Genomic DNA, 6,560 nt, shown 5'->3' on the forward strand with positions numbered 1-6,560 from the left:
TCACACCTGTCTGTAACTCCAGTCTCGGTGATCAGATGCTCTCCTAGACCTGCGTGCAGACAAAACACCCATAAACATTTAAAAAAAATTTTAAAAAAAGTTCTAGAAAAGCCAGATGTGGTGGTACACACCTTTAACCACGGCATTCCAGGAGGCAGAGGCAGGAGGAATACCCCAAATTCAAGGCCAGTTTTAGGGTTTCAAGTTATACGTCTAGACCCTGCTCCCCACTCCCACCCCCACCCCCCCAGACAGGGTTTCTCTATGTAACAGACTAGCTGTCCTGGAAGTAGCACTGTAGACAAGGCTGACTTTGAACTCACAGAGATCCTCCTGCCTCTGCCTCTCGAGTGCTGGGATTAAAGGTGTGTGCCACCACTGCCCAGCATAGACCCTGTTTTGAGAGAGGGAGCCATGTACGGGGCTGTAGCATGTAACATACTCCTTCTATTGTGAAGTAACACCCCATGTGAGAACCTGCCCTTTCTGCCTGTGCACTCCTCAGCTGACTGACAGGGCCTTTTCTCACAGTTATCTATTACAGAGAGGCCACTGCGGACATTCACATACTGGCTCTGTGTGAGGAAAAATGCTCTCCTGCCTCCTAAGTATACAAGTGAATTGTTGGGCCCTGTGGTACTGCTTTCTTCATTACCTGAATCCCTTAGAACAGACACAATACCTTTATAAACCTAAAGATGGGTGGGTGGTGGTGGAGCACACCTTTAATCCCAGCACTCGAGGAAGCTGAGACCGGGATCTTTGAACAAGGCCATCCTGGTCTACAGATCAAGTTCCAGGACAGCCAGGGCTGTTGTGTTTCTTTAAAAAAAAAATGCTATGAGTCCACCAATGTTGTGTTCTTTTAAAAATGCTACGGAGTCCCAGGCGGCAGCTGTAGGCAAGCAGCAAATGCTATGAAGTCCCAAATGGTGGTAGCAGGCCATGTGGCGGCAGACAGTGGGCCCTGCGAGCAGCCAGTCCCAGGCAGAGAAGGCTGCCGGTCCCTGAGCAGTGGCTGGTCCCAGGCAGGGAGACACATGGCGGGCTGGCAGAAGACAGAGACATGGTGAGGTTGAATATTTATTCAGGGGAGTTATGAAGGGGGAAGGAGGGAAGAGAGAGAGAGAGAGACAGAGAGAGAGAGACAGAGACAGAGAGGGGAGGGGGAAGCAGAGAAGTGGGGAGAGAGGCAGAAGCAAAGCTGCCTCTCCGGGAGGAAGATGGAAAAGAGAGCAAGATCAGACCAGAAGCTGAAGATCAGCCTGCCTCAGCGGATGGGGAGGGAATAGGCGTGGCTTGTCTCTTAAAGGGACAGGGACCAAAACCATAACAAGGGCTACACACAGAAAAAGGCTGTCTCAAAATAAATGACAAACAAAAACAGCAGCAACAAACACACACACAAAAAAACCCCTATATTTTATTTATTGATGTAGTGCTGATGAGGGACAAATTCAGAACCTCTTTCATGCTAAGCAAGTCTACTACTGAGCCACACCCTAAGACACCCCCACTTATGATCCGTATGTGTCTATACACACATCTGTCATATATAAATCTATTTGTGTGTATGATATATGCAGATAAGCATGCTATGGCATGCATCTGAAGGTTAGAGGGCAATTTTATGATGTCAATTCTCTCCTCCAACCTTTATGTGGGTCCCATGGATAAAATTCAGGGTATCAGGCATGTGTGGCAAGTCCTTCTACCCATGAGTCATTGGGACAGCCCTATTGTTGTTTTTGCAGCTCTGGGCTGGCCTGTGATTCACTGTGTACAACTGACTGGCCTCGAACTCGCGGTGACCCTCCTTCAGCCACCTCCCGCGATGTGTGTCACCTGCTCAGTTGTGTAAGGTTTGCGATTTGAGCCTACCTAACAGCTACATTCCCAGCCCTCCCTACTCTTATTTTTTTTTTTTTTTTTTATTTTTTGGTATGTTATTCCTGCAAGTTGTCCTCTGACCAGCACAGGGACACAAGGGGATACCCTTCCCCCATCACACACCTGTATGCACACACAAAAAAATGTTGTTTTTTTTTTTTTGTTTTGTTTTCTGAGTCAGGTTATCTCTGTAGTTTTGGAACCTGTCCTGGAACTAGCTCTTGTAGGCCAGGCTGGCCTCAAACTCGCAGAGATTCACCTGTCTGTGCCTCCCACGTGCTGGGATTAAAGGCGCATGACACCACTGCCTGGCTGAGAAAAATCAATTGTAAAAAAGCCAGAGGGGCTGGAAAGGTGGCTGACTGGTTAAGAATACTCGTTGCTCTGGCAGAGGACCTGGGTTCAATTCCCAGCACCCACATAATGAACCACAGCCATCAATAACAACAGTTCCAGGGGGTCTGATGTCTGCTTCTGAGTGAGGCACACCTGTGCAGACATACATGTATGCAAAACACTCAAAACACATCTGGGAGAGCGAAGGCCAGGATCTGCCTTCTGGGCCTTCTGGGGAAATAAGGCCAAAAGTCCCAGTCCCAAGTTCTGTGTTTTACAGCCCTGCTGAACTAAGGATGTCTTCCTTTCCACCACCACGTATGAAGGCAGCTACTGGGCAGCGTGGGAGAGCCTCCTGTGAAGAAGGAGTTAATGAGCACAATTACAAGTTCACAGGAAAGCACCTCTAAATTAGGGTCCGTGAACCCTGGAATGCTTCCATTCTGAGAGGTGCTTCATAGCTTTAAAAAATGAATAACTGGGCAGGGCGGTGGTGGTGCACTCCTTCACTCCCACTGCGTGGAAGGCTGAGGTAGGCAGATCTCTGTGAGTTCAATGTCAGCCTGGTCTACAAGAGTTCCAGGACACCTAGGGCTGGGACACAGAGAAGCCCTTTCTCAAGAAACAAAACACAAACAAAACCAACAACAACAAAAATTAATACCAGTAAGCTGGGTATGGTTCCAGCTCTCAGGAGGCAGAGGCAAGTGGATTTCTGTGAGTTCCAGACCAGGTTGGTCTGCACAGTCGAGATCCAAGCTACTTAGTGAGACATTATCTCAAAAAAAAAAAAAAAAAAAAAAAAAAAAAAAAACAACTAGAAAAACCAGAAAGCAGAGTGTGTTGTGTGTTCTTAACCTCTCAGCCACTTCTTCAGCCTGAACAAGGGAAAATTTTTAAGAATCTTCCTGCACCAGAGGCTATGCCTAGGGCCAGAGTTAAGTCCCAGCCCTACTTACTCTGATAAAGGACTGAGGAAGTGGGTGGTGAATTGGAGAGGACCTCACCCTGCCTAGCCAGTTCCTGGCTTCCCTTTTCAGCCTGGGGCTCAGGACACTCTGAGGAATCTTCACCAAACCTACTTGTTGAGCCTGATTCTTGCCCCAGGGCCAAACTCAGCCTTTTGGTAAAAGAGTGAACTCTATTGCATGAACAGCTTCTCAGAGGGGACAGCTCTTCAGGGCAGTGGTTCTCAACCTTCCCAATGCTGCGACCCTTTAACGGTGACTCCCAACCATAAAATTATTTTTGTAGTACTTCATAACTGTAATTTTGCTACTGTTATAAGTTGTAATGTAAACATGTTTTCCAATGGTCTTTAGGCGACCGTCTTCCTCCCTCCCTCCCTTCCTTTGTCTTTCTTTTTTTCCCCTTTTTTCTCCTCCTCGTCCTCTTTTTCGTCCTTCTTTTCTTCATAGACAGGGTCCCTTGTAGCCCGGTTCAGACTCTATGAAACCCAGGGTAACCTTGCTTCCCCCCTCCCCCACTCTCCTCCCACCTCCGCCATTCTCCGCCCCCCACCCCATACTAGGACACAGACCTGTGCTACCTAATCCGGCTTCCACCGCCTTTTCAAAGGAAAGGAAGGAAAGAAATTGAGGCTTTGTCATTCACTTGTTCTAAAGAACAGCAGGAAGAGCCCGACCACAATGGATGGATTACAGCCGCAGCCAGAGCTGGCCAGAAACATTCCTCCCCATTTTTAACCAAAAGCTGTTCGCTGCAGGCTCATTGTCATGCTCTCTACTTTCATTCAGCAGAGAGCTGGGGGTGTGGAGGGGAAACAGCGCGAATTCCATTGCTCTGAGTTTAGCATCATTGAACCAGATTTCTTTTTTAAAAAGGGTTTTGGTTTTTTCCATTTTGTTTTTCCCAGCTGGGTGGTGGTGGCACACACCTGCAATCTCAGCACTCCAAAGGCAGAGGCAGGTGGATCTCTGAGTTCCAGGACAGGCTGGTCTACAAAATGAGTCACGGGATGGGGTGGGGGGGTGGGGCACACGACACAGAGAAACTCAAAAAAGGTTTTAATTTTTAATTAATCGTTTTATTTTTAATTATGTGGGGAGGAGCTTGCACATGAGCACAGGTAGCCTTGGAGGCCAGAAAGTGTATCCGGTCCCCCAGAGTAACAGAAAGTGTGCCTGACTTGGGTGCTGGGTGCCAAGTGAAGTCCTCTGCAAGGGCAGTACAAGCTCTTAACTCCTGACCCGGCCCTCCAGTCCCGAACCAGCCGAATTTAGGTAGGAAACCCCACACTGAAGGCCTCCAAGAAACCAAAGCAAAAATTCTCAGAGACAGGGAGGGACTCGGTCACTAGGGGAGAGGTTTAGGCTAGGTATTCATGAAGGCCTCCTCCTCTTCTAAAGAGGTAAGATAGGAATTTTCTAGATGTAGCTTAGTAGCTAGAGCGAGAAACCCAAAACCTCCGCGTATGTCGGAGAGAGCTAAAAAGAGGAGCCATGGAGAAAGACTTTTTTCGGGGCCCTGGAAAGATTCCTCACGGGGGAAAGCTGCTAGGGAGTGTGGATCCCCGTGTGACAGGCCAAGAAGGCATGCCAAGAGGTTCCTGAAGTGAGATTATATTCAGAGGCCTCATCCCAGCCATCTGTGGAATGGGGTCACTTCAGGTTTAACTAAAACTTGATCTCCTTGATGGGGAACCCCGTGGAAAACTGTCCAGCTTCGTTCTAGAACCCAAGATCAAGGGTCAAGATGCCCCAACTAACTTCTCATAGTTGCTGTTAAACTTCCTGAGGTGTGAAGCGTCACTTGCAGCTGCCAAGCAAGATGCCGGGATGGCTTTTGCCTTTAAATATCCAGCCAGCTGGAATAAATCTATAAATTGTGTCTTGCTGCTCATCTCTGATAATACCCTCATAACACCCAGCACCCATGTGACTGGACAAGGCAACCTACCCATAATTCCAGACTGGGGAGGGGGTGGAGACAGAGACAGGGAATCCTCCAAAGAAAGGTTGCAACCTAAACCAGATGGGTTAGCAGTAGGGTGAAAGTTTTGTCTTTTGGGGTTTTGTTTGTTTTGTTTTTCAAGACAGGGTTTCTCTGTGTAGGCTTGGCTGTCTTGGAACGTTCTCTGTAGACCAAGCTGGACTTGAACTCACAGATCCTCTTGCCTCTGCCTCCTCAGTGTTGGGATTAAAGTTATGTGCCACCACTGCCCAGCAGGGTGAACCATCTTAAACCAAAGCTGGGGAAGGTAGATACAAAGAAAAAACAGATTTTTAAAACTTTCTATCTGATTTATCTGTCTCTATTTTTTAAAAAGGTTTAATTTTTTAAAATATGAAACGCTTCACGAATTTGCATGTCATCCTTGCGCAGGGGCCGTGCTAATCTTCTCTGTATCATTCCAGTTTTAGTGTATGTGCTGCCGAAGCGAGCACAAAAGGCTTAATTTTTGAGGGAGGAGAAATGGCTCCAGTTAAGAGCCCTGGCTGCTTTTGCAGTGTGTCTGGGCTTGACTCCCAGCACCCACATGGCAGCTCACAGCCATCTGTAAGTCCAGTTCCAGAGGATCCAGTGATCTCTTCCGGCCTCCGGGGGCACCAGGCATAAACTTGTACACAGACATACATGCAGGCAAAACACCCAAACACATCAAATAAATCAATCTTTCAAGTATTTGTGTAAATGCGTATGTGAGTGAAAGCCATGTGTGTGCAGGTGGCCACAGTGGTCAGAGTGGGTGTTGTGTCTTCTGAGGTCAAGGTACGGGCACTGTGGACCATGTAATGTGGGTGCTAAAAACATAATTTTGGTTCCCCAGAAGAACAGCAAGTGTTCTTCACCACAGAACCATCTTTCCAGCCTCTAAAAGCCATTTTAAAATTGCATTCATGTTATTTATTTATTTGTGTGTATGTGGGGGGATGTGGACACATTCCAATTTCCGCAATGTGCTATATCTCCCTCCACCTTGTGGGCTGTGGAGATTGAATTCAGACCCCGATCTTGGCAGCATTTATCTTTCTTTCTGAGCCATCTTGCCAGCCCTATGAGATATTTTTAAATATAGATGCTAAGCCAGAGGCATTTGAGGAGAAAGTAAGACACGCCTGAGAACATGAGCTTGGGCTCCTCTAAGACAGTCTCATTTTTATTTAAGATTTTTTTAACCTTCATGTTGCAGAGAGAGGTGGGCACTGTGCAAGTCTGTCTCTGTTAGGTCTCAGAAACCAGGGACAAATGGCTAACTGAGGCGCCTGGTATGTCTCAAAGCAGATGCTGGCCAGCTCTCCCAGCACCACGCAGTACCTGTGGCCCCTCTCGGCATTCCTCGCTCTACCCCAACTCTAAACCTTTCCCTCCCA

At 47.6% G+C, this 6,560-nt stretch overlaps 1 non-coding gene across 1 annotated transcript; it reads right to left on the reverse strand.

Moving 5' to 3' along the window:
* Positions 1–5,526: 5,526 nt before the first annotated feature.
* LOC119818205 lies at positions 5,527–5,633 on the reverse strand. Its single transcript, XR_005286090.1, has one exon. It is a non-coding gene; the product is annotated as a U6 spliceosomal RNA (small nuclear RNA).
* Positions 5,634–6,560: the final 927 nt, after the last annotated feature.

Source organism: Arvicola amphibius, chromosome 6 (assembly GCF_903992535.2).
Source record: "Arvicola amphibius chromosome 6, mArvAmp1.2, whole genome shotgun sequence".
Taxonomy (NCBI): Eukaryota; Metazoa; Chordata; class Mammalia; order Rodentia; family Cricetidae; genus Arvicola; species Arvicola amphibius.